This window comes from Pseudomyrmex gracilis, unplaced genomic scaffold, assembly GCF_002006095.1.
Source record: "Pseudomyrmex gracilis isolate BER0280 unplaced genomic scaffold, ASM200609v1 scaffold_181, whole genome shotgun sequence".
NCBI classification, from domain to species: Eukaryota; Metazoa; Arthropoda; class Insecta; order Hymenoptera; family Formicidae; genus Pseudomyrmex; species Pseudomyrmex gracilis.
Window position 1 is genome coordinate 84943 of NW_018020765.1, and position 24860 is coordinate 109802.

At 42.2% G+C, this 24860-nt stretch overlaps 6 non-coding genes across 6 annotated transcripts; 3 read left to right on the top strand and 3 right to left on the bottom strand.

Annotated features, from left to right (window-relative positions):
• Nucleotides 1–3291: 3291 nt before the first annotated feature.
• On the bottom strand, nt 3292–3364 carry Trnar-acg. Its single transcript has one exon. It is a non-coding gene; the product is annotated as a tRNA-Arg (tRNA).
• Nucleotides 3365–3711: 347 nt separating this feature from the next.
• Trnae-uuc lies at nt 3712–3783 on the top strand. The gene has a single exon. It is a non-coding gene; the product is annotated as a tRNA-Glu (tRNA).
• Nucleotides 3784–20702: 16919 nt separating this feature from the next.
• Trnar-acg lies at nt 20703–20775 on the top strand. Its single transcript has one exon. It is a non-coding gene; the product is annotated as a tRNA-Arg (tRNA).
• A 270-nt stretch (nt 20776–21045) lies between these two features.
• Nucleotides 21046–21119, bottom strand: Trnai-aau. Its single transcript has one exon. It is a non-coding gene; the product is annotated as a tRNA-Ile (tRNA).
• Nucleotides 21120–21312: 193 nt separating this feature from the next.
• Nucleotides 21313–21386, bottom strand: Trnai-aau. The gene has a single exon. It is a non-coding gene; the product is annotated as a tRNA-Ile (tRNA).
• A 2440-nt stretch (nt 21387–23826) lies between these two features.
• Trnap-agg lies at nt 23827–23902 on the top strand. The gene has a single exon. It is a non-coding gene; the product is annotated as a tRNA-Pro (tRNA).
• Nucleotides 23903–24860: the final 958 nt, after the last annotated feature.

The window sequence follows — 24860 nt, forward strand, 5'->3', positions numbered from 1 at the left end:
GAAAATCAGGAACCAGAGATATATAATAGAAAGTAGAAGGGAGCGACAGCTGGGGCAGGGGGGAGACGGGGGGAAGTGAGAGAAAAAAAAAAAAAAAAAAAAAATACCGAGAGAGCCGGCCCCGGAATGCAGTTTTCACGAGAGCCCGCCGCGGCAGTTAACGTGCGGAAACGACGAAAGTTATCGCGTAACTAGTTACCGGAAGCAAATTCCATCGAAAGCACTTAAAATACTACTCGAACAGGTTTCGGAGATGCACAAACGTCGTTTACGACGTCGAAACGTTATCCGTGAAGTGAACGATAAACTGCGCGCGCGGTGTAGTGTGTGATGTAATATCGTCAGCATAATTTCTGGATGGATGCGATGTTTACGGGAGGCTCTCTCTTTCGTACGTGGAAAGTACCGAAATTTCGTGGAAAATTTATAAACGCAATCTCGGAGAGAAATTTCTGAAAGACCTCAGGTAATTCTAAGGTTTAATATAAGTTTCACTCGCGCGCGCGCGTCGTCTCACGCGTATATAAGACGACGGGGGGGCGGACTTATTTAACGGCGGATGCTCTTATATATGTGAGAGTACACTGTCGGAGAATCGGGAAAGGAGCGGACACGTTGAATCCGTTTCTCGTGAATGAATGTTGACGAGTTCTTTTGAAGAACGACGACGAAGACTGTCTGAAGGTGTTGCGACGATAAAAATATTTTCCGCTATTATTATTTACGCGCCCGGCTGCGTTTCTGCCGTGCGATATGAGACTATATTGGAAATTCGCACACTACTTACTTGTATGTACAAGTTCGTACGAGAGTATGAAACTAATACACAACGTGTTTGTTCTTGCCGCTATTCTGCGAGATGTAAAATTTCGCAAGCGAGAGATTATATTTGCGCGTTTTCGCGTTATTTAAAACTCCGCTCCGACGTTCGAGACACAAGAGGGTGATCTATTTATTTCCCGGTCTCTCGATATATTTATTCTCTCATTAGCGGAACATCTGTCCGTTGCTAAAATACAATTTTACTTCGCGCGTAATATACCTAAACACGACGACTAAAAGCTCCCGAGGAGAAGCTTGGCTTCGCCGCAGTCGAACGGAGAACCTCCCCGGCAACGGAGATTGATGCGTTCCGGCGAGAAGAAAAAACAACTCGCGTGGGATGCATTTGTTCGGGGGTTTTAGGCGAAGAAAAAAAGCTGTTTTCTGCTGAAAACGACCGAGAGAAAAGTTTCCACGGGTAATATAAGACGGGGAAAAGAGCGAGAAGAGGGAGCGACGGCAAATGACGTAGGTCGCGAAAACGAGTGTACTAGCTGGCCTTCCTAGGGGGAATATTGAGGGATGATGCGATAAACGAGGAAAAAAAAAAGCTTTCAGAAGGGTCGTCCTTTCCGACGGTCAAACATCGTGCTCTTTGTAAGTTCTTTTTTCTGAATGTTTTTCAGCCTCGTCACATAATATATCCGGACAAAGTGGAAGTCTCCGAAAGAATCGGTTAATCAATGAGAAAGCACAAAAATATGAAATTTTTAATAAAGATCCAGAAGACGCTAAAAGCGAACATCGGAAAAAAGAATTCTAAATATGTTTACGATGCACAATTCTCCCGGGGTCATAGAAGCGGCCGTCGTCGAAACAAAAAAAATTCTACGCTACATTTTTTTTTTATTTTTTTTATTGCGAACACGGAACAAGAGGCGGAATTTGGAACGATCTTGCATAACGAGGCAACCTCTCACGTTAAATATACATTTAATTAAAACTGTACGCGCAACGCGTTATATTTTCCGATATATTTGGAGCGATACGTTGCCGAGCGAAGTGAAATTGAAAACCTATACGGGCTATAATTTGCTCGTGAATGAAGTGAAAAAGTTAATCTCTTTTTTTCTCTCCGCGGGGAAATCAACATTTAAAGATTCCGCGAGAAATATTAATTCGATTTATTTAATTTGAAAAATATCACACAGACATCGATATTTACTTGACTGCGATTTTTTTTACGGTTTTTTTCGCGCGTGTTTCACTTTGCGACAAAAAATCGATACGCAGATAGTTAAAAAAATCATCTCTCGAATTTGTTTTGCAACATTTTTAAAAACATATATATATATATCGGTAAAATATATATATATATATATATATATATATATATATATATATATATCGGTTATCGTTCGTCGCTTGAGCTGGCAATCTTACGCGTTTTTCTCCCTGCAGATTCATGTATAACGCGTTCCTCCCCGTTATAATACCCAACATATTGCCGACGTTCGCTGTGCGGGACGTGCCAACGGATGGCGAAATGATTGTTCGAGTCCCCCGGATCGTTGAAACCTAATCTCTCGAGATATGAGCAAAATCTTTTCTCGTAATATCCCCGGATATCGGGTTCGTAACACAAAATCTGACAGGAAATTCTGACGGAAGCGAACACTCGCGTACAAAACGTTTATTCATCTTTAACGATGAGACTGAACATCGATTTAGTATCTCAGTCAATGATGAGAAAAAAAATATATATATATATATTTTGCGCACGTGGCGATATTGCCGTAATATTGATATTTAGTTTAAAATACAATTTAGGGCACAAAATTACGGCACACATTGCGTAAATCTGCCTCAAATCCGTTTCCAATTTGACGAGCTTTTTCTTTTGATATTGTTTGGTTTGCGTACGGTGTGTAGTAACGCGCTCGAGAATAAATTATGGCGAATAAACTGGGACAAGAAACGCCCAGTCGATAGCAGTCGCACGTGTTACGAAGATATATATATGCATATATCTCGCGCATAGGCGTCGAACGCGAAGGCTATTCATCTGGTAATGTGGGAGAGACACAGTTGCGCCAAGTTCACGCGCGAAATGAACGAAGGAAGCGCGATAACAAGACAGATCCCTCGTTGGCTATATTTATTTTCATTTTATATCGCGTGTGTAGAAAATAACAGTTTTTAAATCACAATAAGTTGTCAAACGAATTAAACGTAGCAGAAAATTGAATATCCAGAAATAGAACCATTGTATTTTTATATTTTTGTTTATTTGTCACAAACATTTATGTTTTTTGTTTAATTTGCATCGGAGTCACGAGAAGTTGCAATAATATTTTATTGCGTAAAACAATTCTTTTGATTTTTACAGCCACCATATCTTTTCCGCATTTGCTCCGTAAAATAATAATTAAAAATTGTAATTTGCAATAAATAAATGCAGTACGCAACTTTGTGAAAATTTAATAATATTTCTTGTTGTAAAAAAAAAAATAATGAAAAAAATTCAGTCGATCCTGCCAGGATTCGAACCTGGAATCTTCTGATCCGTAGTCAGACGCGTTATCCGTTGCGCCACAGGACCATTGAGCCTCCATACCTTATGTACAGCAATTTATTCGCTCGTTTATTACAAACGAGTTATTACGTAACAGGAACATTTTATCAATTTCAGAAAATTATATCATTTTCTTTATTCAAGCAAACTATAGCTTTGTCTTAAAACGCGCTTAAAACACACTTTTACTGTGATCAATAAAATACATACTTCTATATCACTCAACCATACCGCTGAAATAATTTAATAATATACATTAGCTGCAAAAAACAGCGCAAAATGTATTGTTAAAAGAACTTTAATCATCAAATTTGCAAATAACTCGCGGTAGGATGTATCAGTACAGTTGTAAGTAAACGTACTCTCTCAACAAATCCGGTATGGTCTAGTGGCTAGGATACCTGGCTTTCACCCAGGAGGCTCGGGTTCGATTCCCGGTACCGGAATTTTTTTTTTTTTTTTTTTTTTCAAAATCACGTGCAAAACAAAATTTTTTATCGCCAGAATATAAGTAATTTTAATAATTTTTATTTTTTTGTTGTAATTTAATAATTTTTTTTTCGGCGTACGCACAAGGTAACGAGAAACTCCGCGTGCGATCAATAAGCGTCGCAGTCATGCGAAAAGCGTGGAACTCGCGGGAGTAAATAAAGCGCGGCTATTGCTATTCTCGGCGAAAAAACTTTTTCCTATTATAGAAGGCCGCGTCTACTGTTCCCCAGCACTGTCCCAAAACGGTCCTATTAACGCCGCGCCAAACAAGCCGCGTCGAACTGGAAAAAGTTACTCAATTAGAGCTCGGGCTCGTTTCGAAACTTGCCCGGTGCTCAGCCGAAACTCAAATTCTTCCCTTCTTCTCTCCACGCTGCTTCGTGGTGGGCCACCACCACCGGGCACGTACTTCTTCCGAAAGTTCGGGACACCATGACCATCGTTGGTCGAACTTTTCGGTTTGATAAGTCGCGCACGTAACTGGTGCGGCGTAACGAAAAGGAAAAGACACGGGAACATGCAAAAAAAAAAAACAGTGAACAATACGCCGCGTATCGGAAGCGATCCGTGTGTTTGGTTAAATATTGATTATCACTCAGGAAGAGAAAGCTAGGTATTCTATTCGTTGAGAGAATACGTTTACTTACAATTGTATTCTGATCAAGAAGCAGTGCCTCGCGCCGTTCGAGCGCGACTTCGTTGCGCGTCTTGAAAGACGTGACTAAAGTAAAGTCACGTGACAGAAAGAAGAGAAAAAACAACACGCGACTAAAGTCACGTGTCTTTAAAAACGTGACTAAAGTAAGGTCACGTGACTTTAGTCACTTGTTGTTTTTCCACTCTTCCCTCTCACTATTTTTCGAGTTTGATTTTCATGCGTTAATTCTGACACTTCTCATACGTGTATTATATATAATTTATAAGACGGTACATTCTACCGCGAGTTATTTGTAAAGCTGATGGTTAAAGTTCTTTTAATAATGCATTTTGCGCTGTCTTTTTTTGCAGCTAATCTATATTATTAAATTATGTGTGTTTGATTAAATATTAATTTATTTGTTCCCGGCTAAATAAACTGCGGTTATATTCGGAGCGACGCATAGATATATCGATCGACGTGCAATAACCTCGGCTATGTCCCGAGACAGCGCGCGAGCGAGTGATACGAAAGAACTGCGATAAAGCAGATGCGATAAAGCAGATGCGATATAGCACCTGAATGAAAAAAAAAAAAAAAAAAAAAAAAAAATAAAATAAAATATTTGATAAAATTATTGAGAGAAGAATAACTTTGTACTTTTGAAACGAGGCTTTTGAAATCTATATTGGCTTTTCTAAGCTGAAATCATTAAGATCGCGTTGCACTGAGTTGAAGTACTAAAAAACTGCTTCAACTTCATAATGTTCTTCTCTCGGATACTTTCAGCGCGCTCTTCTTCTCGTGTTCCAATAATGCTCAGCCTTCCGCGATACCAAATTTACGAAGTAACGCGAAGAAAGCTCCGATAACCTTCACTGCGTTTTTGCCGCTTCGCTCGTCTAATCCTAATAGTTCTGCGGGGGTTTCTCTCTATCTCTCTTCTTCTTTCGCGAAAAATATCGTCGTGGAGTAAGTCTACGGGCTATCATAAACTATTAAGCCGCTGCAGGTGTCCTGTATGACCCCCACCGCAACGTCAGCAAACTTTTCTTTCTTTTACCTGCGCGACCGGCAATCTGCTACCGTCTGGCAGTAGAGCTTAGAAAGGGAAAGAGAAAGAGTAATGTGTATGAACTTTAAGGGTTACGGCAAGTGGAGAAACGTGACTGTGTGGGCACGAGCCGATCGACCAATTACGCGGAACTTCGCCGCAATATTTTTCGTGATCTGCGATATTGTTTAAGCAAAACGTCGATCTATTGTATATGTGAATGTGTGTGTGTGTGTGTGAAATTTTCTTTTCTTTTTTAGAATAAATTGAATAATTGATTAATAAAATCAAAATAGAGTTACGAATGAAAAAAGTAAATGCGCTTGTAAAAAGCGCGCGTTTATTTAAAAACACTGCAACAACGTTCAATAAAATGTTCCATTTAACGCACAAAATACATATATACACATATACATATATAAGTATACGTGCAGAGTGAATAAAGCACGCGCTGTCGGGAAGTCCAAACAAAGTTTTTTCATTTGCGTGAGTGAATCGCCGTAAAATCGTCGGGCAAAAGCGATCGGACAAACTGACCATGTTTGCCATCGACTCGATGCTCCCAGCGTGTTCCAGTTACATCGTAAAACTGTCGTTTTTTCCCCTCAATCCCGAATGACCGAGGCTAAATTGAAGCCCGTCACATATCTCGATTTAACTTACACACATGTACGGACCGATTCCGCCGGGGGATGAAATCGAGCTCAACTGACCTGAAAGGAAACAGAAAAAACATCATGTTCAAATTGTTATTCTTACATGTGAAATAAATACATGTAAAAATTGATAAAAATTCACTTTTCAGTAATCGGATTTCGATTCTGTTCTGTGTTTTTTTTATCATACTTTATTATTACGGCTTCGCAAACACGTTGAAATAAAAACCTTGTGTTAATTAAGAAAACACGAGATACAAATAAGATATATTTTCGATGAGATTAGATCTCGTGTGCGCGGTTGTACGCGACTTCGTTTCGAAAATAGTAAAGGGCTTGAAAAGTGCAAGCGAGCACGTGTAGAATAATTAACGACGGTGTGTGACTACCCTTTACTATCGTCTTTCGTGTGTGTGTGCGTGTATATATATATATAAAACCCTCAGCTTCGGGTCGATTGTGAGATCGATCGCCGGGAAGAGAGAAGACGAAGGGAATCGGAAGGTGCGGACCTCCACGGATCCCGAACAATCATCGACAAATGCCGCTACTTGGGTGGCAATCTTCCATCTCTCTTCTCTCTCCACATCCGTCTCACCGTTTTCACGACCGTTTCGCCACCGTGAAATCCGCTTCTGAAATCGCGGCACGAATTTCTGACATTTTGAAAAAATTGGCCGCGCCACCGCACGACCTTCGGCAAAAGAGAGAGACGAATAAACGGCGAAAATGTCGCTACGCCGCAAACAATATTATTTTGATTCGCACGAGTCGTCGCGATGAAGATTTTTTTTTTGTTTTTTTTTTTTTTTTGTTTTTTTTTAAGAAATAAAGACGACCTTCTTCTGCGATAAATCGAACATATTTCATCGTGTAACATCTAACATGTGATAGATATTGCACGAAGACGTGTTACTTCTTGGAGGAAAAAGAACCTGACGAAATAAATGTTTTCGATTATCGCACGCGTCGTTGCAACGGCGGTTTTCTTTTAATAAGTAACGAGCAATAATATTAAAAAAAAATAAATAAATAAATAAACCGCGTTCAAATTAAATTCAAAAACCACGACGTAGTCAAAAATATTTGCTGACGCAATTTTTTAATATCGTCGTTTTTCGAGCAAAGAAAAACTGCCGGCAAAGAAGTGAGACTTTTTCGATTTGCGCGAGATAATTATTTCGGCCAACACGATTTCTCCGCAGAGCGCGGAACGAATTTTTCTTGACGCTGACTGAATTATAGCGCGTGCAACCGCGCGAATTATTCCGATGTGTGGTCCCGGCTTTACAAAGTAAGCGCGGGGAGGAGAGAGAAATTTATTAATTATTAAGCCGATTATTAATATCAATTAGACGCGCGTTGCAAAAGTTGCGCATTTCGGAACACATTCCGTTTGCGAGTTAAGTTCCGCGCGTGATAATTGACGTACGGTCGCAACGTAATCCCGTTCGACGGAAGACATTTAACCGACGTTTCTCTGAATCGGATAATTGAAGCGCGTAATTACGAGGCAACGCTGTAATTATGTTTTTTTTTTTGTTGTTTAATAAGACGGTATTAATACCGCTCGTTTGTCGTAATTATAGAGAGCAACGTACATAAGTACGTACATACGTACGCAAGAAAGAATCTACACAGAGAAGAATCGTAAGACGTAATTGTCGTGTGCTCGTGAATTTATTATAAACTCGCTTTTTTTTTTTTATCTGGCTTGTTAATCGGACTGACAGCCGTCAGTTTTTTTTTTTATTAACCTCGAGTGCTTTTCTATGTTTTGCGATATTTGACGAATCTTATCTCGCACAGAAATAGAAACCCAAAAGATTCGTTCCCATTTTCCACTCGCTTAACGAATCCAATTATTCGTGCGGCTTGAATTGAACCTGCTAAGGCGCAGTACAGTTGCATATATCGGAAATGCGACGTTTATAACACCTTCCAACAATAGCGCACGTTCGTTCTAAATGTCGCTAGTTCGAAAACTACACGTTTTTACCGGAGCAAGTGTTCGTCATTACGCGACCGATGTATGCGCGTCATGTGTCAAGGTATATCGCGTGCGCGAAACAAATTTTTATACAGATACGTGACGTACGTACGCTATCGCGTTTCTCGATAAAACGAAAAACAAAAAAAAAAAAAAAACTCGCGCGCTCATCAATCAAATGTTGTTTCTTGTATGCGATAAGCGATGAGAAAATTACCCGCGATCGGATCATGCGTTATGCTACTCGTTACTTGTGTTCTCCCGCGAGATAAAACTGTCGTTAAAAAAAATTTCAAAGATATTTACGACGTGTCTCTCAGCGCGGCGTTCGCGCGAACCTTTTATTCGCGCTTCGATACGATTTTATACACACACACACACACACACACACACTCGCGTGTAACGATGGCGTATTTCAAAAAAGCCAAGCGCCTCCTATCACGTGACCAAATTTACCGCCGATTTACAGGCCCGGCTTGTTACGATCGCGCACTTCGTCCGGTCGAAACGGAGACGATCGATTTTCGTCCCGGATGACGTTTTTCGACGCAGAATTCTTACGGGCTGCAATTACGTTCCTGGTGCCCTTTCCGCCACCCGCGGCGTCTATCAGCGACGACAGGACGCGACGGGTAGTCGTTAGGCGCGCATCAGATGATCCACGATACTTGTTATAATTCACGGTTGACGCGAAGGGTTTACACGCTCGCGATGCGATAATGGTGATCACGAAGATTCATGGCGCACGCGACGACAAAGGATTTGTTTCGTCGACGTCTCGATGATCTGCAGAACTTTCAAAGATCCCGAGAAGAAAGTCGAATAATTGTGCGCGAAACTTGCACAAAAAAATATTCCGAGAAGTAAAAAATGTAAAACAAAAAAAGACCCTCTCTCTTTCTCCTTCTCTCCCTCTCTTTTATCTAATAATCCGATCTGACACGTGTCTCGTATCTCGAATGAGATGATAAAGGAAATTATTTGCAACAGATAACTCCGTTATCTCTGTAATTAACTAAAGATTTTCTACTCGTAACTTAGTGTGCGTAATCCCCTTATCTCCAGAAGTTCTTCCCCCGCGGATCGAGTCGAGTGTATTAATCGACTCTGAGCACACGGGACTCGGGGAAAATCGGCGCGCGAAGCGCCGTAATAATTAATCCTTCTTCCGCGCGTCGTACGTAATACCCGAACGGAATTACATCGGCGATTTGGAATGTGCGTGCTTAGTTAATTGTGCGAAATTTATCGCGAAAGCGGAGGAGGCCGGAGGTTTCGGTTAAGGGAATGTAAAGGGAGGGGCCCTCCACGTGCGATTACACCTATTTGATATGCCGCGACACTCAAAACTCGTACATCACACTTAAACGTTGAATATGGAACAGTCCGAGTCCCGGCAGCGGCGCATCCAGCATGCATATGTAGACCGCAATTATGGCTGTTAACTATCGTCGGCACGCACGCCGAGCACACAAAGTTTCTATTGCACCACCTAGGCTACTCCCCTTTTTTTCCTCTCTTTAAACGCTCGCGGAAGTGGAGGCGTTTCATTTTCTCTCTTTTTTTTCTTTTCCGAATTTTGATAATTACAAGACATTGTCAATCACAAACGAAACAAAATAAATAAACGCATTTAAAAATACACGATTTTTAAACACGATGTAAATAATTTTTTTAAATTGTTTGCAAAACACGACAACACGAGAACAGAACTGATTTCCTCTCTTGCGCACAGGTAGAGATCCTCGATCTTCATTTCCTCTCAAGATTCCCCACGGACGCGCGACGCAGGTGCGGTTTGCGAAAGAAAAAGAAAACAGGTTTGTACACCGTGAGTACGAACTAGCGTCGGTGAGACAAAAAAAACAAAAAAAAACAAACAAACAAAAGACGAGAAGAGAGAGAGAAAGAGAGAAAAACATGCATTGGCACTTGCGGCGTTCGGGAGGGATTAATGTATTCGTGGCGCGGGAAGGGTTGCAACGAGACGTGGAGGAGCGAAGAAGAATGTCTCCGTGTCACCGTGTCCAATAACACGCGGATAATTACGATTTAATAGCTCAATAACGCCGCTGCGATCCGCCGCGGACCTCGAAACAATTTATCGGTCCCCTCAGTCGATAAATTTGGCTTTTGAATTGTATGCGAGCCGATTCCGCGAGCCGATTCGCGACGCTTAAACCCTGGTCGAATTTGGGAAACGAGGAATTTCGAGAATGACGGGGATAAATAGTCGAAAGAAATAAATATATCAGCTTCCGAGAGATCTGTCCTCTCTCTTCCTCTCTCTCTCTCTCTCTCTCTCTCTCTCTCTCTCTCTCTCTCTCTCTCTCTTTCTCTCTGTCTCTGTCTGTTTCGATGTCACGGCGCGATATTAACCTTTTCGCTCCGGGGATTTTTCCTTTAAAATTGACCTCGCATTTTAGCTGAAAAAGTTAATAATAACCTGCTACCCCCCCCTTCAAAGTTAATTTTGAAGGTCAAAGAAGTAACCAGGATTTTTTTCAATTTTTTTCCTAAATTTAGTGCATTAAATTGACCTTATAAACATCTATTACGTTCGCTTTTCTTGCTGATCCATATATGGACCAGTCCCGGAGCGAAAGGGTTAAATTCCGTTGTGAAACAAGCGTAATCTCCAACGTGTTTGTCGACGTGAGTAACGCGAAATGTAAAAAATACACATTAGTTTTCAATAGACAGAATATCCCATTCCCGTTTTGGCGCATATAAATTTTATATAAAAAAAAATATATATATACATGTTTTTTACAGAAACATAAAAAAAAACGGACTCGACAAATAAACCGAATAGCGCAACGTGCGCGGTATTTTTTTTCTTTTATTTCTTTATTAAGTTTCTCGCGTCCGGCGTCACATGTACGCAGAAATAACGCGTAACCTCAAACGTTTACATAATTTGCGGTCGCCGGTCCTCTTTCTCTCTCTCTCTCTCTCTCTCTTCACAAAACGCATTACAATTTATAATAATTATTTTTGCAACATGGCTTATTGCGCGTCATTGCGAATCAGCGTAAGAAGAAAGCCGGAATAAACGACTCCGGTCGGGGATCGCGCTTTTACGAGTCGCGCATTAAAACGCGGGATGAACCTCGTCGACGAACCGACCGCGCTGCGAGCTCGTAAAAAAAAAAAAAAAAAAAAAAAAAAACCAACAACAACAACAACAACAACAAAGAGACAACATTGCGCCTGTAAGAGAGAATCGTCGTTTACAGTAGTGGTGCGGTACGCGAAATTGGCACGATCGTTCCTCGTTCCCGTTTTGCCTCGCAAAGAGCGCCGTTGCAACGGCGTTATGCTGCTGCTGTCCTGTTACAATCGTCCGATGACATGTTTGTTGGTTCGTTAGCGCGGCGGATTCGCAGAGCTATAAACTATTTTGTCGCGTAACAAATGACTGTCGCGACATCGCGCGTTGCTCCGCGAATCCGGCAAATCGCGCTCATGAAGCGCGGAGATTTTTATATTCGCCTAATATATACACGCAACGACCGCTCTTCTATAGCGTCGACGCGCTAGAATATTCTTCGTTTCACGCGCGAACAAACCAGATGAGTGAGAAGTATTTTTAATTTATTATTAATTATTTTTTTTTTTTTAAATTAAATAATATTTTAATTAACTCGCGTGCGTCTACATGTGTACGTATGGAGAGCGAATAGGAAGTCAGAGAGATTAATACGCAAAGAGAATCCTCGGTGAGAGGATTTTACAGCCGCGAGCGCGTTGCTTATTTGCACCGACGCGCGTATATGCTTAAAAGCGTCCGAATTTAACACACTAAAGGTCAACTTTGTGCATTATAAAACGCGGCCCGACTTTTGACGTGTGATACTATAATAATTAATATTTAATTAAATGTGCGCGCTCGTATATATATATATATATATATACGCGTCGCGCACGTGTTGCAGCGAAATTTTAACTTGTAATCAGCAGTTTTTGAATAAGATCCTCATAAAGCGAGACTACGCGCGAGCGCGCACTCGCGCTTCCTCCCGCGATATATAAAACGAGAAACTGTATAATGGATGCAAAATAATCCCACTTGCTCCCGGTATATGTGAAAGCATAATGCACAATTTAAAACGCTTTCCATAAACCGCATTTCCATCCAGTTTTTATTCATAATTTCCACGATTTATGGATCGGAGAATGAAATATAACGCAACACGTATACACACGCGTATGCGCGCGCGCGAGAGAGAGAAAGAGAGAGAGAGAGAGAGAGAGAGGCGAGATTGCTCGGCTAAAAACGTATTCGGAGCCGAACCGCGTCGAATTTTCATGATGCAATGCGGTGCGCCGCGTACGTCTATAACCCTCCCCGGTAAATTTACATTCACCCCGTTATTACGGCGGTATTTCGAGGCCATATGTTTGTCGCGTCCTGCGCGCGAGCTCGTTTCATCATCGTGTGCTCGCCGAGGCGAGCCGCCGCGCCTGTTTGTCTTCTCTCCCGTGTCGACGTTTAAATCTGATATCAGTAGAACGGGCGATCGCGCGTGATCACCCGTCAATGGATCCCCGAGTACCAGCGACAAACCTATCGATTGTCCCTTGTAAAGTCGATTTTGTAATTTAGATCGACGCGGGGGCAAATCGGGTGCGCGCGCCCGCGCTAACGTCGCTTTTGACGCGCGTCGCGCTATCGCGTATCTCGACAGTGCGATTCGAAATCGAATATCACACGCCGACAAGAGAGAGTTACAGAATGACCAATCAATAAGCGCGCGCGCGCGTTTGTATAACGACCAAATGACCGCGTAAGGTTATTCACGTTGCATGAATAAAATATTCGCGCCACGCTAAACGATCCTGTACACACATTGCCATTGTTAATACCGCTTTCGGTATTTCGATTTAAATGTGAAAGTCGGGAATTCCGACCGTGCGATAGGAAACCATTTGTGTGTTTCTCCCCAGCGAGCGACTTGAAACTAATCCTTCGTTTAGTTTCCTCCCGAAAGCGTCGGACGAGAGAAGAGAGAAAGAGCGCTGACTTGTTGCAGCATGTTCAATGCCTCAACGTTTCCGACAAAAGTAGCGAATCCATTAGAATATTCGCGAGCACGCAATGTTTCAAAGCGAGCGCATGATTTGCAGATCGGTACGGCGGCGGCGGCGGCGGCCGGCGCTTCACAATCGTTTTTGCGGACCGAAATGAAGTGGCGGTACTGCCGGTAGGCACGAACGAAACGCGCGAGTAACGAAACACGCGATAATAGATTCGCCCGTGTCGAAACACGAAGGCATTCGCGCTTTACGTCGAGATGGAGATTTCTCTTTCAGGAGAAGACAATTTTGTTTTTATTTTTTTTTTTATTTATTTATTTTTTTTTAAAGGATTTTATTTTCCCACGTACGCGCGCTACTAAAATTGTTAGCAAAAAAAGCATTGAAAATATTGCGATCAAATCTGTTTAGTGAAAAAACATGTCACGTGTCAAACGCACGTTTTTCAAAACGTCTCGTCGACAAAAACTGCAATTCGACGTATCGATAAAAAAATTTTTTCGTATATTTTAATTCTGCGCACTCTCATGCACGGAAAATTATATATATATATATATATTTTTTTTTTTTTTATAGTCCTTTAACGAAACAGAGAGGATTGCAAATAAAAATAACAAAACAAAATATTGTCAAGCAACCGATTGAGCGAGAGAGAGAAGGTTCTCGCGAGCGTTTAGCTACTGCAGTTCCTATCGCGACGGAAAAGCGCGACGAATTAGCGCCGTCTCGATATCTCGCGGTAGACGCAAGACCGCGGCGGCGAGTTCTTCGGGATAAATTACTATCTCGATATTACGGGGCGTCGCGCGGCTTCGGCGATGGGTAAATGGTGAATTATGCGCAGTTTATGTCTCGTAAAGCCCCGCGGAATGGACGTAGAACCCGCGCGGCGGCATTTGTCGCTTCGCGAAACCGCCGTAAGCCAACCGGCTTATTTTATTCGTCGTAATAAACGTATCTTCGACTTTTACGTCGGTTGCTATCGCGTTCTTTTTCTTCTCTTCTCTGCCCCCCCCCCTCCCTTCCTCCCCCTTCTCACAATATCTCGTCGTTTACCGTTTTCGCGTTGAAAGAACCTCGCGAACATCGCGTAATTCGCCGATAAGATAAGCGCCGCGCGATTCACGTGCGGAGGCACATTTGCGCGCGAATTTATTTGCTCTCTCCTCGAGATTTTTGTTCAAACTGCGCGCGCGCGGATGTTTCTCTCGTTGTATAATTAAACATTTCGAGAAAAAGAAAACGTATTGAAAATTTATATTCACGTTATTAATGTCGGTCTCTCTTCAGCAAACTCTTATCGGGGAAAAAAAAAAAAACGTGTGGAACACGTGATGACGAGCTCCGGGGTTTAAGATTTTGGAGATATTCGTTCGTGTCTCTCTCGCGTGAACTTTACGCCCGCGTAAAGATTCGAACGCGTGGGCGTTCTCCGACGTCGTCAAAATGCGTCATCCGGGTCCGGTTCGTCATATCGTCGTCGCCGGACCGACCCGGCGACGACGAACCGCTCATGGGAAACCGACGCGAATATGATTTACGACGCGACGTGAATTTCAGTCGGCTCCGACTCTCTCGCGCGTACATTTATATACACACATATATGTATATATATATATACATATACATGTACACACACGCAACAAAAGCAGTTTCTCCTTCCCCGTTGTACAACCGGGCCATTAAACGTCGGTTATCGGATTCGATAGCCCGGCTTAAGTAGCCAAACCGATGCCGCGAGCGATATACTCGGAGGTCTCCCGGCGCGCGCGCGCGCATTCGAAGCGCGCAAACCTGTCCCGCGAAAATTATTAAGCGCATTTGTCCCACACGCGACGGCACAACCAAACGAAAAGAAAAAACCACCCGCTGAGACACTCCGGTCGCGATACTCGGAATTGGATACGCATTTCGGATCAATTATTCGATGTATTATAAATGTAATCAGTTGCAATTTTGCAATTTCAATATAGCTTGTTAGATTGTTTTGAACGTTAACAGATTAATCGGGTTTTTAAATTAATTTTTCTTCAAATTCTTCAAAAATTGTTACAGTTCGGCGAAACCGGTGTTGCTAAACTCCTTTTAGAGCTTGACGTAAGGAAAAAAAAAAAAAACAAAACAACGAAATTTGAGAGAATCGGCATAAACGCGACGGGAATGTAAAAATGTCTGCTCCGCGAAAAGGAACTCGATTTGAAGTCGTTACTCGCGTCGCAATCTCCGCCAGGTTTCCCTCTGTGTCGGCTTCTACCTCGGCTTCTCTCGAAGACCTCGCCGTTTATGCGAACCCGCCCCGATGCCGTGGTAGTAAAGTGAGTCATGACCGTGAATCATCGAGATGGCCCCGCGGTTCGCTACGACCCTCGCTGACCGCGAAATATGAGAAGGAGCGTTTTCTGCGAGCCCGAAGAACGAGAGCATGAACGACCGCAGGATAGCAGTAATGTCACGAAGGTAACGCAATGCTGAAGAACACGTCAGAAATATTTCCTCTGAAATATCACACAAGTTGCGCGTATCGCCGGCCGTAAAAACGGCCGCGCGCGATACTCATTTCGTATCGTGTAGCTGCAAAAAAAAAAAAAAAAAAAACTCACGCTCAAACAAACTGATCTCACATTGCGCGTCACTTCAAAACTTTGAATTACGCGATTCTCATTTTTTATTCCGCGCATATAATTTAACATCGCGCGAAGAACATTTTTCAATCGTACAAACGTGCGCGCGCGACCGCGAAGATTTAAAATGTGCGAGTTCCATCGAAATTGAGACAAGAGAGACACGTCCGCTTGAAAATTCGTCAGACGGCAATTCCTTTTCGAGTCGCAGAAACCCAACCGGTTTCAAATCGCGCAACGCCGGGGCCCCCGAGATCGAAAAAAAATATCGCCTCACCCGGAGGTGCGCTGTCGCGACGGCAAACAACAGATGAAAAATATAGTCCTTGGCGCCTGTAACAACATTTATAAATGCGCCGTGAGTTTTTCATCCTTCAGCCGAACCCTCTCGGTTCTCCTCTTCTCTCCAACTTCCCGAATTCTTTCTTTTTTCGCGGCCGGCGGGTGTGCGTGTGTGTGTTTTTCGCGGTTTCTTTCTGACAAATTCCCAGACGCGGGGCACACGCCTAAAGAATCGACTGCATAAATCCTCCCGCCGCCGCGGTAAACCGTTGAAGACGGGAGGGGAGGGGGAAGTCCCCCAACATCTCCGTGGATTTATAACGTTCTCGCTGCGGGATCGTTGAAACGCGCGCAACGAAGGAACGGTATTTTATTTTTTTCTTCCGCGATGCGCGCTGCGTTCGGGATTACAAGAAAGTCACACATCGTGCGGCGATTGTTTCGTTGTTTTTTTTTGTTTTGTTTTTTTTTGTTTTTTTTTTTGCGTACTCTCCTGGCATACCCGCGCGACTCTCTCTCAGCGTAATCGAACGCGCCGCGAAAATTGCCGATGCCGATCGTAACATCAGTCACACAGGAACAACGGGAAAGGCTTTTGAATCTGTGAGAAGCGCAAACACGCGAGCTAATCCCCCGTAACACTGAGACTTCCGGAGCTAAAGCGTCGGAGCAATTTCATGAATACAAATTAGCGTTGAAGCTATACTTTATTATCCGTCATGCAAGAATCCTCCTTCCCTGTGTCTCTCTCTCTCTCTCTCTCTTTCTCTCTATAACAGTGTGTCGCGCGCGCGTGGCTTTCCGCAGGACGAATCGTAAAACTTCGGGAGTCTATTCTGCATTCCAAATCTCATGCAAATCCGCGCCCGATGAACGCGCGGAGAAATCCTCCTTGATCGCGCGTGGCGAATTAATGAAACGAAATAAAACGGACGCGACGACGACGACGACGACGACGACGTTTCGGTGCGCGGCGACGGCAGCGGCGTCGTTGTTCGCGCGCGTTTCGCAACAGAAACGAAAATTCCCGTGACGGTAATCCCGAGAAAAGTCCCCCCGTATATGTAGCGACGAGGGGAGAGAAAGGGGGAGAAGAAGCCTCCGACCCGGATCATTCGACGCGCGCGCGCAGAGAGACGAAGAAATTTCTCGCCGCGGAACCGGAGAAAAGTTCGCAACCTTCCTCCGCGCGAAAATGTATATCACGATGCGTTTCCGGCGAGTTGCCGCGGAGAACCTTCTGACGTTTTCCTTCTCCGAAATGTCCCCAGCGTTTTCTCTTTTAAGCGCACCGAGATAAAAGACGCTCCGACGGGAATTCGCTGCAGAGGAAAGACGATACTTTCGGCACTTTCCGTGAGTGTTCCTGAATTCCATCGCGCGCGCGCAAGATCGTCTCTTTATGTCTTTCATACCTTTGCGAAGTATTGTCGCGGCGAGGAAAAATATACATTCGGATAATAAGAGATCTTGAATAATAGCAATTCGAGGCTTTACGCGCGTGTTTTCTTTGTCTCGAGTTTTTTTTTTTTTATTTTTATTATTTCCCGCGCGCTAAAATACAAAACGAAGACGCTTGCGCGTGCGCGAGTGAAGTTGCCAAGATATCTTTCCACTTCGTCGATATTCTTCGGAAAGAGAAACGCCGCTCGTCGGAAATTCTCTCGACAATGACGAAGTGAATGTAAAATAAATCCCGTCATCGTCGTCGTTCGTTGCATTATACGCGAACGCGGGATATGGGGGATATAGAAATATTGTTTACACGCTGCGCAAGAATTCATACGATCGAGCGTGCGGCATATAGAGCGAAAGATATGGATTTCATTGTAGCTCGTGTAAACAGGAAACGGTGAAAAATGGATCGCGCGAAAATATAAAGTCCAAAATGTGTGTTTGAACCTGTGCGTATACGCGCGTACATATATATATACATATACATATATTTATATACCTGTGCGACGAACGATTCGAACGATGTCGTGTACATAAAACATTTCTTGAAATATTTTATCGCGAAAAATAGAAATTCGCTCTCTCGTTGCGCGACAGAAATTAAATTTTATTCTCGCGCGAAAAATAATTTTTTTTCAATTCATCCAACTTGTGTAGTTACATAATTTTGAAATTGTCATTGTTTTCTTGTATGAATAAATCACCGAGACGAATCGCCGACGTATCTTAACACGATATCACAATGACACAAAGTGTCCTCGAGGGAGAGGAGCTCTCTCTCTCTCGAGCATCCGATTAGCGCGACGAAGCTCATCGTATAACACAGTTTCCCGTTCGTAAAATCAGTCCTCGCTCGAGTCGGAGTCGTGTCTCAATTAAAAGGTAGCGGTGTCTTTCCCGACGCGTTTCCATTGAGAACCGTGCGCGAGAAGATCGCGGAGGTCCGTGTTCTTTTTTTTTTTTTTTTACGCAAGCGCGATTCACGAGGCTCATCCCGTCGTAAACTCGAGACTCTATAAGCTGCACGCACCGCGGCATGGGTGGGACTGCTGCCGCGCGTTTTGCGAGGCTCCTCTTCCTTCGAGAGACTTCGTCGTCGGAGGAGTAAATTATGGAAAAGCCGTGAAAGCCACGCGCGGAGAAAAGCTACGCGAGAATCGACGACGCATAAACGTCGAACCGAACGCGTCCCTTTAACTCGCGGGAGTACACGCTCACGTTTTATTGGGATTATAACGTTTATGGGGATATATCCGCGATAAATTATCCGCGGATAAAGACGATAAAACTGTAACGTAGCGCGAAGACACTGGTCTCTCCCTCGTGCGAACAGCTCGATATTTCAACAGCTGACGTTTAATTCATATTCTGTCTTTTTGCATGTAAAAGACTTTCTTACTCTCTCTCTCTCTCTCTCCCTCTCTCTCTCTCTCTCTCTCTCTCTCTCTGAATAATAATTTAAAAAATCTGCAGATGTAAAATGTTCGATTCACATATTTTATAACTTTCCTATTTTATCAGATGGTATAATGAGGCCTGTTATCTGAGGTGGTTTAGATTCCACTGAAATGAAAAAAAATCAGCCCCTCGTTTATCCGACAAAAAATCGGATAATTCTGCTCGCCGCAGAAGTAATAATAATTAATCCAAGTGTATCAGCGGTATTATTCGCCGCGTGTAATGAGAAGTTTTAAAAATTCCCGCGCGTTTATCGCGGCTCTCGTTCTTCTGAATACATCCACAACGTTACCGTTAAATAACGAATTGTGTGCAAAATTAACTCTTCCAACTTCACGACGGAAACATATGTGTTTCCCCTCGCGGAAGCGCACGTTTCACGGTCGTGAAAATAGGAAATGCTTTTCGCAGGACTTCTCATTCATCTTTCCCTTGCAGGCAATTTTCCAAATTAATTAGCTAACACACACACACACACATACACATTTCTCGTAATTCTCTCGCGCATAGAAATTCAGTCGGAATGAAACGTTTTTGTTCGGCGTAGCGAGTTTGTATTGTGTTTCGACGGGATCCGGACGGAAAGCTTTCCGGTTCCCAATGTCGACCGAAACTTAAATCGTAAAAGTTTAATGGGGTTACGAACTGTAAAGGTCATTTCAATGCCGGTATATGTGCGATACGCGCATCGAAATAAATAATCTTCGTCGATAAACTCACACACAATCGAGACAGAAATTTCCTCTTACCCTCCGAATAACAAAAATTAAAACTAAAAACCCTCACGTTTATTTAAAATGCTTTGGCGAGTAAAAATCTGTGAATTTATTTCGAAAAGTTTCCGAGAGAAATATCAGTGGAATAACGCGGAGAGAAAAGAAGCCGCACAAAAGAATAAGGAAAGAGAGTGGAGAGGTTTCGCTCGTTGCGAGTCACAAGTTATCCAAAAGTCAGCCAGTCGGGACTTCTTTATTATAGCACCTTTAATGAACTTTGAAATATCTCAGAAAGACCGTTTACGATAGTTTCTTTGCACGTCTCAGCGAGAATTAATTTTAATGTAAAGAAATGAGCAAACCTGAAAAAAAAAAAAAAAAAAAAACAATTCAACGCAAAATGTAAGGAAACGAAGCCATTGTTTCATCGATAACAATTGTTTATAATATTTGGAAATTTGACCGTGGGAATATTGTGCGCGTGCGCGCGCTATATTCGTAAATAGCCAATTATATGTCCCGAGTTCGGCAGAAACTCCTGCTAATTGAGGTAAACTTTTCGGACGGCAAAGGCACGAGGGGAAGTTCAGTCCGCCAGGCGATATTGTTATCGACAACGTTAGCCGCGGTCGTTTGGCAATTCCTTTCCGCCTCGTATCTCCATCTATCGCGAAGTTATGTCGTTTGAGAGAGTAAACAGAGTAAACACACTCGCGAAACTCCGATGCTGTACGCTGCGCGAATCAACTTCCTTAATGCAGTGGTTTTAATTAATCAACACTGTAATACCCTTAGAGAAAATACAGCACGTTCCTGCTAAATTATAAGCAACTACGAATAATAATATTAAAATTGACCTCGCATACCCAAGTGAGTGCATATTGCATATTCATTAACTATCCAATGCAAATTAAAATAATGCGACATTAAAGGGGATGAAAGTGTTAGAGGGTTGCTATCGCTAGGTCCTGTGGCGCAACGGATAACGCGTCTGACTACGGATCAGAAGATTCCAGGTTCGAATCCTGGCAGGATCGTGAACGTTTTTTTTTTTTTTTTATTTATTTATTTATATTTATTTCTGTACATTTTATTACTGACGACAAAATATATAATTTTTTTTTAGTGCATTTAGGATTACTGCACACAACTGTATAAAATGTTCTTTCTGTTCTAATGGAAACGACTCTCTTTGCACATCAATATTTACTAGAATGAAATATTAAAACTCGGTGTATTATTTAATTTTCATATCTTGTAGAGAATATGCTCACACAATTATATACGAGTGAAAAAAAAAAAAAAATTGGCCCATGGGGGGATCGAACCCGCGACCTTCGCGTTATTAGCACGACGCTCTAACCAACTGAGCTAATGGGCCGTTGTTGCAATTGCAATGTTGTGAAAGACAAAGTTTGCAAGCCAATACAAACTACATTTGTTGTTTAGTTGATATACACGAAATACAAATTAAAAAAAAAAAAAACAATTTTTTAACACAAATAAACAAAAACAAGTAAACACGTATTGTAAAAAAAAACAAAATGATGAAATTAACAAAATAAAAAAAAATATGGCCCATGGGGGGATCGAACCCGCGACCTTCGCGTTATTAGCACGACGCTCTAACCAACTGAGCTAATGGGCCGTCGACCTACTTGCGTTTTTACTTGCATACTCAGCAATACGACTCACGTAAAAACACAGATGTTGACAGTCGTTACGTAATTTTTACACAAAGTATCATACATAAATTAACATACTTTTCGATAATATACTTCGAAACACACAATACACATAAAAAAAAAAAAACAAAAAGATCAATTACGAATACTGTACACATGAATGAGATAAAATTCGACGCTTGACTGTAGCTCAAAATTTTATAGTCAATCGCCAGCCCTTGCCCTTTCTCGGCGATCGTGCCACAGCCGAAAATCATACATTTGGCCGGGAGGCACAGCGACGTCATAAATCCTCGGCTTTTATGTTACGATCCTTGAAAATGCAGCGCGCGACGCGCTGGCGACACGCCAACGAAACGGGCGGACGATCTCGTCGCGCGTTTTCGCGCGCGGCCACGTCTCGACGACGGGCGGCGTTCGCAGACATGCAAAGTAGGTTTCCGCCGATTAATTTCGGAAATTTCTCAGCTCTGACACCTCGAAAACGATGCCAATCCGCGCGGCGGTTGCATTATTCATGCGGAAGTCTCGGATCTTCCGTGCACAACCGAGGATGAAGAATGACTCCGAGCTGCGTGCGGAAAGATCCGGTCTTATTGACAGCAGCGAGAGATGGTCAAAAGAATAGAGTAATTTGATGATTGCCGGCGATACAGTGAAGAGAATTCCGTTTAGTTTGCTTCTACGAACAAGAGATCGTAAACGCGTCTGTTTTCTTCCTTAACGATTGTTAAACGCCGATAAATATTTTTTGACGCCACGAAACCGAGAGGCCACGGGGGAAGAATGCGTCGGATGAAACGCGCGATAAAACATTCTTCAGCTTGTATGCTAATGTCAAAAGCATACGTTAACGCTTCCTTCAAGTGCAGTTGTGCGACGTTATCGTTTTTTTTTTCGCATTTCTTTTCGATTATTTCGGGAAGTGCTTTTGTTCTCGCGACAACCCGGGACTGCAAATTCCCTTCGAGTAAAAGGCACCTCGAGACGGAGGCCCTCGGAGTTCGTTAGAGAATCAACGGGCAGAGGACGACAAGAATACCCGGCTCGGAAAGATAAACGTCAGCCGGCCGACAAAACGTTCGCGTCGTCGGTGAATACTTTTAATTTACTGCAAGAAGCCTGCCCGGCCGGAACGTTCGTGTGTGGTAGCCGATCACGTCGGACATGCCAGCGGACAATTGCAACAAAACAAAAATCGAATAGGACACATGGAAAAAAAAAAAAAAAAAATACACAAATCTGCTAATAAAAGCCATGGTGCAATTTTACGGTAATTATGAAAGAATCGTTTTAATTTTTTCGTTCTTTAACAAGAGAGAGAAAGAGAGAGAGAGAGAGAGAGAGAGAGAGAGAGAGAGAAAAGTACTATAATTATTACAATGTTTGCCGTTCTGTTAATTTGTTGTATATCACATTACCTGTGTATCACATTATTTGTGTAATAATTAGGTATAGTAATTATAGCAATATTATATTAAAAATAGTAATATATATATATATAATGTATTGACGCTTGATACTGTAATGTAACCATCAATTATCGTATTACGTTCAACAACCTCCTTACCCGAGAGTTTAGTTTTCACATTCTCTTTTCTTCGTCTATTTCATGTATACTTTACACATGTATCATATACATATATATGTATATATATGTATATATATATATATATATTTATTTATTACATACCGTGGAAACATAAGTGGCATTATCTCTCAACAATAGAGTGACGGTAAAGTCTCGCCGCGCGCGACCGGGTATTATCGTGTTATTAGTTATTATAAGTAATAAGACCATCCGCTTATACACAACAAAGTCCAGACTTTCATCTACTTAGAATAACTATAGGCTTAGGAAACTCGGAAGGTAGAATTACATTGCGCTGTATATTCTTCTCGCGAAGAATGAATGCGCTTTCCACCATCCACGCGAAACACAAAATCAACTCACGCCAGCTAGCTCGGAAACGTGAATTACTAATTGTCGTCGTATTACGGAATTCTATTGTTGCAGATCGTGATTACAAATGTTTAATTTTGCAATTCCTTTCCCCGTTTGTTTCTCTGTAGATTTCTTTTTCACGTCAATTTCGTAAAAAAAAAACATTTTCTATTTTTTGAAATTTTTTTCATATTATTATTGTGCCTTATATTGCTTATAAAATATTTTCTAGTCTTTGTCTTATATTAGATTTTATTTCACATTAGATTTCGTAAAAAAACCATTTTACATTTTTGGTTATTTTTTTTTATATTATTATTGTGTTTTATATTGTTTATAAAATATTTTCCAGTTTTTGTTGTATATTATCTATAAATTAAAGTCAAATAAGTATTTATACGTAGTACGCGTGCGAATAGGCATAAATATAAAAAGAAAAGAAAATAAAAAAGTGATAAGGCTCATTAGCTCAGTGGTAGAGCGTTAGGACTAGGGGTCCTGAAGGTCGAAGGGTTCGAATCCCTTCATGAGCCGTTTCTCTTTTTTTTTCTTTTTTTTTACGAACTTGATTACTATTTAAATGTGTGTAAAGTAAAATATATTTATTATAATCTCAAGATTTTGCGTCTAATCGGGACCATCTCTTCCGTCTTCGTTAAAAGTTTGGGGCGGCGGCTGCAGGGCCGACCGGTCGAGGTTCGATTAAATCGGGAATCGAGACGAAATCGAGGCAAGACGAATCGAGAGAGGCGGCCCCCTCATCTTTCCCCCCCTTTCCGTAATTGGCCTTCCTTGCTTCTCTTGCGCCGTCGATCTCGGAGTTCCCGACCGCTTCCACGCGGGCCGCCAAGTCGTTAATCTTTCCCGGGATATACTTGATCATTGCACGCCCCACTACGTCTTCGTTTACGTCGAGAGGAATCGAGCGCCGACAATTTCCCGTTGCCACTACGCCACTTCTGCATTTGCCGCGGCAGCAGTGCTGTGCTTCGCCTTCAGTGAAGAAAAAGCCGCGGCTAATTGAAGCCGTTTTATTATTTATCGGCGCGGACCGTTCGAGACTTTCTCCCCTCCCCCCCTATTAAGTTCCCGCCGCTAACTTACCGGGAAATTACCGCGCACGACCCGAGTTCTCTTTCCGACAAGCTGTCGAGAACTTGAGAGTTTGCAGCGAAGAAAAAAAAACGACAGACGTAATCAATATTAATACAAATTTCTCTACAACAATAAAAATAATCGATTTATAAGCATGTATCACAAAATATATTTGTAAGTGGGATACGACATAATTTCTTCGTTTACTCTTTCATTTGATTCACACGACGAAATGTTTAAATATCCAGTACAGAATCAAAGAGAACTTTTCATTTGATTTAATTGATTCTTAAAAATAGATTTCATTAAGCACTTATCAGTCAACCTGTCTCGGCCGTTCTAATTATTGATAAACACACACGTTTCTCTTAGAGAGTATGTACGTCTGTATTTCTCT